This window comes from Macrobrachium nipponense, chromosome 21 (genome assembly GCF_015104395.2).
Source record: "Macrobrachium nipponense isolate FS-2020 chromosome 21, ASM1510439v2, whole genome shotgun sequence".
In the NCBI taxonomy this organism is placed as follows: Eukaryota; Metazoa; Arthropoda; class Malacostraca; order Decapoda; family Palaemonidae; genus Macrobrachium; species Macrobrachium nipponense.
This window is the reverse complement of record NC_087212.1, coordinates 60,871,586-60,884,085: the sequence shown is the minus strand read 5'-3', so window position 1 is coordinate 60,884,085 and position 12,500 is coordinate 60,871,586. Positions and strand designations below refer to the sequence as shown.

At 35.5% G+C, this 12,500-nt stretch overlaps 2 protein-coding genes across 4 annotated transcripts in view; one reads left to right on the top strand and one right to left on the bottom strand.

Annotated features, from left to right (window-relative positions):
- Positions 1-12,500, bottom strand: part of LOC135198069 (opsin Rh5-like) — a 707,912-nt gene that overhangs the window by 192,223 nt on the left and 503,189 nt on the right. The window lies entirely within an intron of this gene.
- Positions 1-12,500, top strand: part of LOC135198070 (choline O-acetyltransferase-like) — a 243,220-nt gene that overhangs the window by 326 nt on the left and 230,394 nt on the right. For all 3 annotated transcript variants that reach the window (XM_064225480.1, XM_064225479.1, XM_064225477.1), the window contains exon 1: positions 1-243. This exon is cut by the window's left edge and continues 326 nt beyond it. The gene's annotated coding sequence lies outside the window, so the exon portion shown is untranslated. The remainder of the gene's footprint in view (positions 244-12,500) is intronic.

Genomic DNA, 12,500 nt, shown 5'->3' with positions numbered 1-12,500 from the left:
TTCTGACGGGTGTGTACGGGCCCCTGACTCTCCCCTTAAAGTCACAAAACCACAGTCCCAGTTTGTCCTTCGCGCCCTTTACCTGGCTGCGAAGGCGCCCATTTAAAAAGCCCCCAGTCAAGTGTGTGTTTTCCCTCCTCTGTTGTTAGACTGTGCCGGGCCCAGGAGCCACGAAGTGTCCCTCTATTACCTGTGAGATTTCTCTCGGCAGACGACACAACTTCCCACCACCTCTCAAAACAGGTAAGTTTCCAGCAAAGGCATGAGCATTAGAATAGAATTTGGTGGTTGAACAGGAGGTAGATGAAATGCCAAAATAGAGAAAAGGGAGCATTCATATAGGACGCAATTAGCACAGCTTTATTACCAAAAAAAAAAAAAAAAAAAAAAAAACACACACACCAAAACACTGCAACACACACACAAACAAAGAGATATAAATGTGTGTAAATACGGGAGTCTTCCCCGGCAGGACGTCAACGCGTTAAACTCACCTCCATCGGGAGCAGCGAAGGGGCCCTTGGGTGGTAGGACATTCGAAATTCTTTCGGTGAATCCCGACCTCAGGGGAACGGGGTCTACGTGTATACAAGGGTAATTAACAAAGAGAAGGAAAATGTCAAAGGTCACGGTTTGGGAGCTGGTAATATTTGCATAGCGGAGACAATCGATACAGAGTGTATTTGGTAAAACCCTGGCTAAAGACATGCGCAGTGCCGGGCCAACCGTCGCCGCGCTAAGCACAGCCACTTAACTTTTCATAGCACCTTCAGCCTCTGCACCAGCTTATCTCAACGTGATCTTATCTCACTTCCGTGACAAAAGAATCAGTTTAATAGACAAAAATAATTTCCTTAAAGAATACCAGAGGTTTAGATCATGTCCAAACATTGTTATACAAATGACGATTGTTTCTTTAGTCTGACCTGACCTTCGTACACTGAAGGTCACAAGGCTTTTACATTACTAGCTGGGCGTTCAGAAATCAATAACTCGCAATGCAGTCGTCTTTAGGTTCAAGCTGGTCAACATCATCCATCATTGTTTACAAAACCAAAAAAGGAGCAAAACAAAAAGACGCTATTCAGGAAATGAGGAATGATTGTTAATGGATAAGAAATGAGAGCTGCAACTTAGGAATGAGATACAAAAACCTGACAATTGCAGCTTGCAATATATCTCTGCAGATTCCTAAAATGCACACAAAGAACAATTCACCATTACAAAATAATGAAGAAATTGTCGATACCTAAATTTACCTCGATTTTGTGAAACAACTCTTCATTAATTTGTCTTTCAGTTCTCATCTTCTGTCCTATTTTCTTTTTAAAACTCGTTTCTTTTCTTAGAGACTAACCACAAATGACTGAAAATAAAAAAACACTCTTGAAACGCTAACTAGAAAACAAAATACTTCCAAATAATCTTTGCTCATTTGAAGAGAGAGAGAGAGAGAGAGAGAGAGAGAGAGAGAGAGAGAGAGAGAGAGAGAGAGAGAGAGAGAGAGAGAGAGAGAGAGACTTTTCTGAAAAAAAATACTCTACTTTTTCCTAGCGCAGTAATAGTGAATTGTGGCTGCCATTTCTACCGAAGGTTAAATCCTTTGATCGATGCCTTCCAGAATAGAAGTTACATGAACATTTCAATGCTTACTCGCATTTCTTAGTGAGCATCTAAACTGGAAGTTGGAATAAAAAGGAAAAACATAAATCCTCAGTCGAATTCAACAAAGAGCAGGGCACTGATAGTCTATCTGTGGATTAGACGAGGAGAAAGAGACGAAAAAAGTTCTTCATTCAGAACATCAGTCTTAAGGCATTCATGCTATAACACTCATTCATTAGAAAGGGCATTCATCCCGCTCCTATTATTAGTAGTATGAGATCTCATTTCGTCATTTCTGCTTTTCTTCTTCCCAATACATTTTCATTAACAACACAAAAAAGGAAGTCAGCCATAAGCTATAATTTCCTATCTTAGTTCGAACTCAAATAATCGTCATTTGGCAATTAATTTTTTTCTTTATTAAAGTACGGGATGAAGTTGCTGGACATAAAACTAAACTATTCGAACCTCCCAATACACAAAAAGTAGATAGCTAGAAAATAATAGCGGTTACGTGTTTCCTAGTTTTGTCTCTTTTCAGAATTAGACCTTGAACTTATCACTCCCACCCCCTCCCTTTCCACCCCCCTTTTTTTATTGACCATCTACATACGAACCTCAAGTGCCCTCCTTGTCGGTCTTGTGAAACGTAAGTAAATTATTTCATTTCACCATTCATTATGTACTGCTCATGTAAAAAATTATATTTGGTTATAATGAAACCGCATGTTCACAAACCATAGAATATTTATTTATAAAAAGTTTCGAGATATCTCGTATCCTGTTAACATGGTAAAAAACAGACCTGTGTACACTGAAGAGAATACATGCTTTTCTGAAACCGAGAGCAAGAACAGTGTATACAAATTCTCAACTCATGATATTATCAATACTTCTTTCAAGTTCGATACTGAGTTTATGAAATATGCCTACAAGATGTAAAGGAAGCCTACCTTCAATCCTAACATTTTTACGAGAAGAAAAAGAAAATTATTCAAAAAATCCTATGCACATCACAGTTGGGAAACAGGACACTCATGAAATTGCACTGCTAATATCTCTCCGTGATGCATTTGTTCTTCAATCTCACTTGGTTACGTTGGCAATTCATACTTGTCTGCAAATGATCACAGGGCTGTGTTATCCTTGCATTGCCGGTCCGTTGTTGGGTTTACTTTTTTCGTCTCATATTACCCTCCAGCTCAAGAGAACCTGTGACTTAAATATATGACAGACTCAACCTCATTAAACGATTCTTTATCCAGTGTTATGATCTCATCCTTTTGTGTTTACGCTATTCTCATTATTCCTTTTAAAATTAAATATATCTTGAGACCCCTCTATCTACATATACGTATAATATAATCTACCGGGTTATCTAACTATCTGTCTTATCTGGTTTTAGCAAATCAAAGAAAGTTAAATTAGATAAGAAAACGAAAATCCTCGGTATTTTCTATCACAAGTTTTTACAATCTTGTATACTGAAATAGTTCACAGAGGGCCTAAATGATTGACATGGAATCCGGTTTTCCGACCTAAGCAACCATTTTATATTAAAAAAATCAAAATTTTTTCAATAGGATCTGCATGTTAAAAGAGCGTTTTAATGCTCTAGATCTTAAAAAGAAAAACTGTTGTTCAAGAGAAATGGCAGCTGGTAGTAACTATTTATTCTACTTAAAAAAAGAATGACATTCTTATTTCAGATCTTTTTTCAGCAATCCCCATCTTTGTTTCATTTCTTTTTAATCTACATTAGTGTACTGCATTATAAATGTGTTGTGATAAGGTTGGTTTTCAGTTAGCGAAATATGTCATTTCATTGTTATAGTAGTGACAGACTAGGTATTGTTATCTGATCCCTGCCTCCTCATGGCTGTTAATTCATTCCAAATCTAAACAGTTACTACTACTTCCTTCGCCATTTTGTGGAGGGGAGAGGTTCTAAGTACGATATTTCTGCCTGACGTTGAACATTAATCACTACTATTGCCCTGAGTTATTGTCGTAACAGTGCATTTAATTTTAGAGCTCCAAAAAACTGTTACGCATTTTACTGAGCGTTCAAAATTAAGTACTACGATGGTACGTAAACTTTGTTGCATCTTTAAGTAATAAAATCTTAATTACTCTGATTATCCTCAGTGACTCTGGCTACTCTTCAAGTTCTTATAATGCTACACAAAAATATACTTTCCCTTTTCATACATTCGAATATGATATAGAGAAAATAATCATTGTATTTCAAAACTCATATGCCTTACCTAATTCTTGAGAGCATTTCACATTATACAAAAAACAAAACACACAGCTGGAAATAAAGAAGTATTAATGTGCATAATCCATAGGTCCTTATAGAAGAGGATATAATCGCTAGGCTTTCCATATCCAAAGGCCGATGTGGTGGGAAAGTGGGAAACGTAACGCCCTTATAAAACTTGAGACTTACAAAGAGCCAGAAAATGAATGGGGACGGGGGTAGATCAAGGCTTAACTCGGATGGAAGCGGAAGAAAAAATGACTGAATGTTGGAAGGCTACAAACATCGGCGAAATGAAGTAGGACAGGTAACTCCATAGATGGCTCTTACTCTTACGTGATCTTTATTTGGACCTAAGTTAAATAGAAGCTCGAAAACATAATAACAAAAAAATCTCAGATTTCGGATCAAATATTATGAGTACTGTGAAAAATGTAAATTTACCTCAACTTCCTTTTTCCCGTTAATGGTCTTTCTTTGTTGTTACATAATACACGCACGGGAATTCCAATAACCCTCATCATTGTTGAAGTATCTATGTATATATATATATTATATATATATATATAATTAGATATATTATCTATATATACTATATATATATATATATAATGCAATCTTGACCAGAAAGAAATCTGAAACAAACCTCCTCTTGAGGAATTTGAGCTGTTAACCTGTGAGTTGCTAAGCCTATACTATATCACTCAGTCACAGATGAAATAAAGGATTGGAACTAGATATCCAATTGAATAGACTCTGGAATCATATCGGGCTTACTATATCCATATCTAAAGTTTGCGGTCCAATTAACTGAGGGATGACGACGCATTCAATGCTCCTCCCCAAAGGGACTGAGGTGAAATATACAGTATATTAAGTAGACAATCTCGCCTTCCAATAGCTCTTAAAGAAAAATCTATCATCTGCCAACACCAACAATATATTCCCTTGGCCACAGAAGACATAAAAGGAGTGGAATCGCATATTCTACTGCACATACTCTGGAATCATAGTGACTTTACTATACCCATGTCCATGATTTTTAAACTAACAGAGATCCAAAAGCATCAGCAGCAGATTGAAAGTCTGGTTCCACACCTTTTATGATCTCTAAAGTGAGAGGAAACATTGTTAGCTGGGTAATCCCAGGTCAGCAGTTCAATGAAGTTTATCATCTTCATCACCATTTCTATTACTCTTTCAGAATCATAGTTAATTGACGTTATTTATTCTACAAAATAGAAACCAACCCAAAACTTCAGCTTTCTTTTAATTTTGTGCTTGGCTACTGTACATTAATTCCAATTGCACAGACAAAACTAGCTCAAGCACAAAGTATAAAATAAACAAGGCATGATCCGACCTCCAGTTTACTCTAGACAGGTGTATGATTTCCCCTTCACACATAAGTTGTAAACTTTATATTCCTAACTTTTAATGTAAATTAACACGTGCTAAAATCTACGGTCAAATAGAACCTTGTTTCATGAACGAAAATTAAAATGAATATGCTACTTATTAGAAATAATTTTTCTTAGTGTTTAGCATGCATACTATTTATTTTTTTACATTTCCATTCTAAGAAATAAATCATAAATACACTATCTTAAAATTCCTGAATCATTTACTCAATGCAAAACACCTTTTTCAGACTTTTTTAGGCTCTTCCATAGATCTTACCTACAGCCCCAAAAAGAACAACAACAAAGTAGTTTGTAGGCTTACTCCACAAGCCAACAAAAATTATTTCATTTAAAAGTGGTAACTTAAGCCCTTAGGCCATGGTTAATATCATATAAAACAAATAAACATCATGCTTTTAAAACCTGCAACTAATATCAATAATAATGATAATTCTCCTGATCATCATCTTTTTTCCAAGTTTAGGAACTCTTTTGAGGTGTTTGTTTTTATCTGAGATTCTCTGTTATAAGTTGCTGAAAGAGCATGAGGCTTTCCTGCCGTAATGCTTATTTAACCACAACTGACAACTTCCTCAAAGCAATTGCTAAACTAGAAAAGAATGATGATGATGATTATGACAATTATCATCCTTTTAGTTTTCTGTAACAGAAAACTATTCGGTTGAATATTTCCAAAGTTATAAACGACAAAATTTGGGGGTTTTGTGTACTTATGCTGGGTGGACTTTACTAACCGCCAACTACCGTGGCTGTTCATAAGCAATCAACCTTTGGAAAGGCAATTTCTGAGATTTTTCATCAAGGAAAAATATTGTTATATTTCTACTACTTTACTTCTGGTGGGTAATTATCTACCATAAAGTATGTTATTCAGAAGTTGAGTAGATTTGATATTAAAAGACATTTGTAGCTTAACATTGGAGAATATAAAAAAATGTCACAGTGAATATAAAAAAACTGCAATGTGTATATATATACATATATATATATATATATATATATATATATAATAATATATAATATATATATATAGTATATATTATATATTATGTATAGATATATATATATATACATATATATATATATTTAAATATGTGTGTTTGTGTATACATACATATATACATATAGACACATATATATATACGTGTATATGTATACACGCACGTATTTCGTGTGTATAACCCTAATTTCCCATAGAATCTTAAATATCTACGTATTACTGTAAATTTGCACCGTCTGTTTAAGTCAGCCTAAAGTATCAGTCATAGCCACTTCTCGTACTGGGAATGATCCATTAAAAAAAATAAATAGATTTTCAAGAGGCTGAAATGACATAAGGACGTTAATAAGGATATATAACGACAGCAATGAACGTAGTTAATGGTGTGCCACAGAAATCCAGGCTAAAATGTATGCACATGCCTTCAAGAGTAATTTCATAATGAAGAACCATAAAAACCTTTCGTTCTGTACTTGATAACATACCTGAGTAATTTATGCCCAATGTTTTTTTGAATAACGACAAATGTACTTGTATGTGTGTGTGTGTGTGTGTGTGTGGTGTGGTGGTGTGGTGGTGCTGTGTGAGATAGAGAGATAGTTGTAGTGTAAAGACAAAATTTATATAAAAAAAAAAGAATTTGGCGTGCTAAAATGAAATACTGCTACAGGTTCGTATAAACACACACATACGTTTCATATATTAGAAATATACGTACCTCATATCGAGTATAATACGAGTAATTATATATCATATATTTATATTTATAGATATATATATATGATATATATATATATGTGTGTGTATATATAATATATATATAGTGTATGTAGAGAGTAGAGAGAGAGAGAGAGAGAGAGAGAGAGAGACAGAGAGAGAGAGAGAGACTTAGTAAAGTAGTAAAAATTACATGGCGTGTTTAAGCAATGATATATTACTATAGGTTCGTGTGTATGTATGTAATTATCGATGTAAGTATGTATGTATGTATGAAGGTATGTATGTATCTATGTATGTAAATATGTATATATATATATGATATGTATATATATATATATATATATATATATATATATATATATTCGAAAAACTGTGCAGTGATTGTACAAATCATGATTTCAAAATCCTAAGTTCCGAGGTAACTTCTTTACTTACTAAGGTTTCAGTTGACAATTCCTTGCTGGCTTTATCTAATGAATTACCAAACATGCTTTAATTAAGCTAATTCCCGACCGAACTTTAGAACTGAAATCATGAGTTCCCGACGCCAAGACGGTGGGCAAGTTCGTCTTTAATGGAAAATGCTACCTTCCGAAGTTTGAAAGACTGGACATTCTCCTGTCCCGAGAACTCACCCACTTGCAAATAGTATTTTATTTTCCGGCTAAAAAGTTGCAAGTAACTTTACCTATTAGGGTTCTTTGATTCCGATATATTAGTGAAGTTGTTTTTGTTTGTTAGGCAAACAGATTAAATAATTTTCAGCATTCCATTGTCCATCTCTAAGGCAAACCTGTGAGGTCAAGTATGAGAGGAGGAAAAAAGTAGTCTATGGAAAGGAAGCAATAGACTCAACAGAACTATATACATCTAACTGAACGTAAACATGCAGGGAATTCCATTTGGCTTTATATTCATAGAGAATATTCATAGTAAAGAATAGCTAAGATGCTTAAATTCAGAACTAATGCTAAACGTTATATCGAGTTTGGCGAATTTCAACACTTGACGCTAGACCACTATACATCAGAGCTAAATATATTAGCCTAGCTGAAGTCTCACATATTCAATCTAACACTTGAAACAGAGAGAGAGAGAGAGAGAGAGAGAGAGAGTAAGCCTAGCTGAAGTCTCGCTGTTTCAATCTAACACTGACATAGAGAGAGACGACACCGAGAGAGAGAGGGATAGAGAGAGAGAGAAGGAGGAGAAGAGAAAGCGAGAGGAGAGGCGGAAACGGCCAAAACGTGCATTTCTGTACTAAAGGTCTATCACTTGCTTCTAGTAATTTATGCCACAACACTGGATGTTACGTTATGCTTTAGTGTAGGAGTTTCCTGTTAGTACACCGCAGCACTTGTTCACGAATCCATCCAGGTCTGGTAGTATAGCTCTTTCTTTTAGGATGATCTTGACAAAATTACCCTCCTAGTCTACATACGTTTCGATTTTTTCCTTTGTACATCTAATTTCCAAAGGGCTATTTTGGATGCGTGTAACATCGGCCTTCACATAAAAAACTGGATATTAAAGCTGACGATCCCTACTTGCATTTCAGTGCTCGCACTGTAAACGATTTTTTTAAACAGATAAACAAAGCACACTTTGTATGTTAGTTGTCACATGAAATGCTCCAGTGATTTATATACCGTTCTTTCTCAAATGGCGTTAATTCATTCAACGTGAAGAGAAGAGGCATTTACCTATAAGATCTGTTCTTATCCTGTTTCATTATTTATAGTTTCTGAGTATAACAACAGTGATGAAAATACACGAGCAAAACAATAGTTTCAAATTTCAAAACAAAGTATACGCCACATTGCGTACAAGTGTAGCAGGTGCGACCCTTCTCACCATCGATGCCGTGGTTCTATTGAGTTTGGTTTCCGCCAAGTGAAGTTACTCAACTGATTACGTTCTGAAATTAACAGCCTTTAGGGAGAGTAGCGCGCACCGCGGAAAAGGAGTTACGACTCTATTTAATTTTAGATTACACAACGGGGGAGACTGTCGAGATTAGGTTAAAGATGGCTTGGGAAGGTCACAGTCGACCGAGAGAAAGGGAGTGAGGATGAGGAAAGCTAATTCTCCATGAACACTTTTCTGTAAAGCTTTCTTTACCGGGGGTATTTCTTCCACTAAGACTGAATCTCAAGTTTCGATGCACACCCCCATCCCCACCCCCCGGAGAAGACTTTCCTCTATAAAGCAACCTATACCGCAGTGATACAAATGCAACATTAATTCTACTACTGTCTTTAAAGATCATATGCATTGAAATTAAGCAAGAACACTTATTTACCTTCAAAAAAGTAAAGAAAAATAAGCATCCTCAAACACACATGCCAGTTTAACTTGAAGTCATAATGCCTAGACAAGGAAAGATCCCTGCAGGAAACCTCAGAATCCATCAGTGCAATGAGAGCGAGGCGCAGTTCTGCTGCACAAAGAAATAATAAATTTCGAGAAAGCGGATTTAGCTGCTGAAATGAAGGGATGTACGAGAGACCAGGCAACAGAAGACGGCAGCTTGCATATGACATTCGAAACAGGTATATTAAAATAACAGTTTTCATAAATACAAATACAATGAAAATCAATACTAGGATAAAGAAGGTGAATGTAATAAAATAACACCCCTAATGTTGCATCTGAGGAAAACAAAAAAGGAGAGCCGTGGAAATGGTGAATGAAGAAAAGGCGCGTACAACGTATGGCAGATAGAAAGGATAAAAGGGAAAATGCATGGAAGTGCAGAGGAATATTGGGTTTACACACAGGAAAGGGAGGAGAGCATCGATAAAAGAAAACATGGCTCAAAAATAGATGGATGTAGAAATTCAAATGCGAATATTGTGGAACGGAGAAAGGTAGACACCAGTGAAAAAGTACGTAGGAGAGGTAAGGGGTCGGATCCTGTGATGAACCAGAATTCTCATCTATTTCTCAGAGCTGGTCAAGAGAAACAGACGGAAAGATGTACATACATATGTTCATACCAACTTGTATATGCATACATATATACAGAAACACACACATATCTATATATTGGGTCGAAATTTTATGTCCCATAGCGATTTAAGACTTGGCAATGCCCTGCTACAGTTGGATAACTTACAATTCTCTATTTTACTGCTCAGGTAGACCATACACACAACAGCAGAAAAAAGCAGAAGCCAACAATTAATCGCGAGACCTCGAGAACCATCGTAACGCAAGATAGGAAAATTCAAGTCTGTGAAATTAATGCAAGGATTGAATAAAAATGATAAATGTTCCATCACATGAAGGATTTTTTTATGAAATCTACAAAGAAAAAGTCCGATTACAAAGGAAGTTAACATAAGTACATTATAATGTTAACTGGGGCAAAAGAATACCAATAACATCAACCCTTTTACGAACTTATACCGTAGATGTATTTCGAATACCTTATATGAAAAAAAAATTATCCACATTACATTATAAAAAAATACTTCCTTTACACTGAGAAAAACGCACGCACACGCACACATACACACATGCAGGACACCCATATCATTTGTGTGTGATTCAAGCGAACCGCTTGAAAGCACCAAAAAAACTGCATCAAAGAAATGTCATCGCTTGAACGTTAGATCTCCCTATTTCTCTCTAAATAGTGAAGGTAGTACAGTTCTGACTGTAAGATTTCAATAACATACCTTGTTAAAATTAAATTGGTATAGATATCATCACCAAAGTTTGAAATATATAACCTTCAAGACACTAAGAAGTCAGATAAATACATTTCCTGAAAAGTAATGCCGCACAGAGATAGTCAGGGTTCAAATCGCTTTCAAAACGTATTGAGAATCGTGTGTGTATTATATATATATATATATATATATATATATATATATATATATATATATATATATATATATATATATATATATTTCGTAACGGAAATGAAGAACACCAAAACAAATTGAAGAGCATCCCCTGACAACTAAAGCTTGAAAAACTTCCTTCTTAGGTTTTTTGGTGATGTCAAAACAACAACGCATGTTAGCCGGTATTTACTGTTTTTCCAGGACCTATATTTAGGTGCCTTACGGTGGGAGGTAATAATAAACCATATGTTATCAAACTTTTATTACGCCACATCATATACAATACCGCCTTCGATAGTATTCGGTTGGATTAACAATTTTTGCGGATACACTCATGCACACTTTCGTCTCTTCTTTCATGGTCATGCACTATCAGATTAAAAACAAAATCAAACAGATTTACTGTTATTTAACATACAGTCATCTTGCTCTCTCTTTCTTTCATCTGTGGCATTTTTTTTTATCTAGAAACATAATATGCAAGTTCATGGCCCTTTGACTTGTTATACTAATGTATGGTCATTATGAATATAATATAATAATAATAATAATAATAATAATAATAATAATAATAATAATAATAATAATAATATCTCTTGAAGGACTATGTTTTGAAAAATTAACTCTTTAAGATAGGATAATAAAGCGTTAGCTGCAAAATATCAATGAAAGTAACATTTGAAATTATAAAGAAATGTTATCTTGAACAGTATGGAAAAAATAAAGTTTTTTGAAAGTGAAAAAAAATGTAATACAAAATTCACTTATTCCCTCAGATGAATAAACAAAATCACAGCCAACACTACTGAGTCTTATATATGACGGTAAGGTTCCAGACCTTTTGTACAAAGCTCTCGAAATTGATACGTACATTTTCTATTGTAAATCATCTGGACAAAAGATTTTCAATTTTTGAACTTTAATGTCAATTTATCCATTGGCATAAAGGTATTGGATGATTTTTTGTTTGAAGAGAGAAATTTCACGTTTCCATCTATTTTTTTGAACAAAGAAATTTCAGTTTCTATCTGCTTGAAAAAAGAAATTTTATACTTTATCCACCAGTACAAATGGATTTCAAGTTTGCAAGTTAGCCTTTCAGTACAGGGAATTTGAGATTAAGGCGCTCGTGCGGGCTGGCTAGCACTAAAGGTTTGCATGCACCAGTGTAAACGAGGAACTCCATGTCTGATGTCTCGTCAGTATTAAAACACGTGGAGCCTTTCTGCCCATACCTGAAAAAACAGAGATAGGCAGAATTGTTACCTACTAAGAGGCAACCTGTCTGCCCAGGGCTGACTGTTAATTGTTTTGTTGGTTAGTTGCGCAGCCTGCATGCATGTTTTTTGACATGCAGCAGCCACTTTCACTTTCACGTTTTCAGGGTTTCACTCCCGAAACCTCCAGTGGTAGAAGCAAATGACCTTGGGGAGTTGTTCTATTTTGGGCTTGTACCTCAGGTTGTTCTCCCTCCTGAAGCTTTGGAAGCAGTGTATAGGGGCTGCAGGGACCCTCTGTTTCACTGTCTCTCTTTGCATCACCCTGCTGCTGTGGTTGTGGGGCGGCCGCTGCTACGGTTGTTTTTTGGGCTCCACTTGTGGGACAGGCGGACAGCGTTGACCATTTTCCGGAAC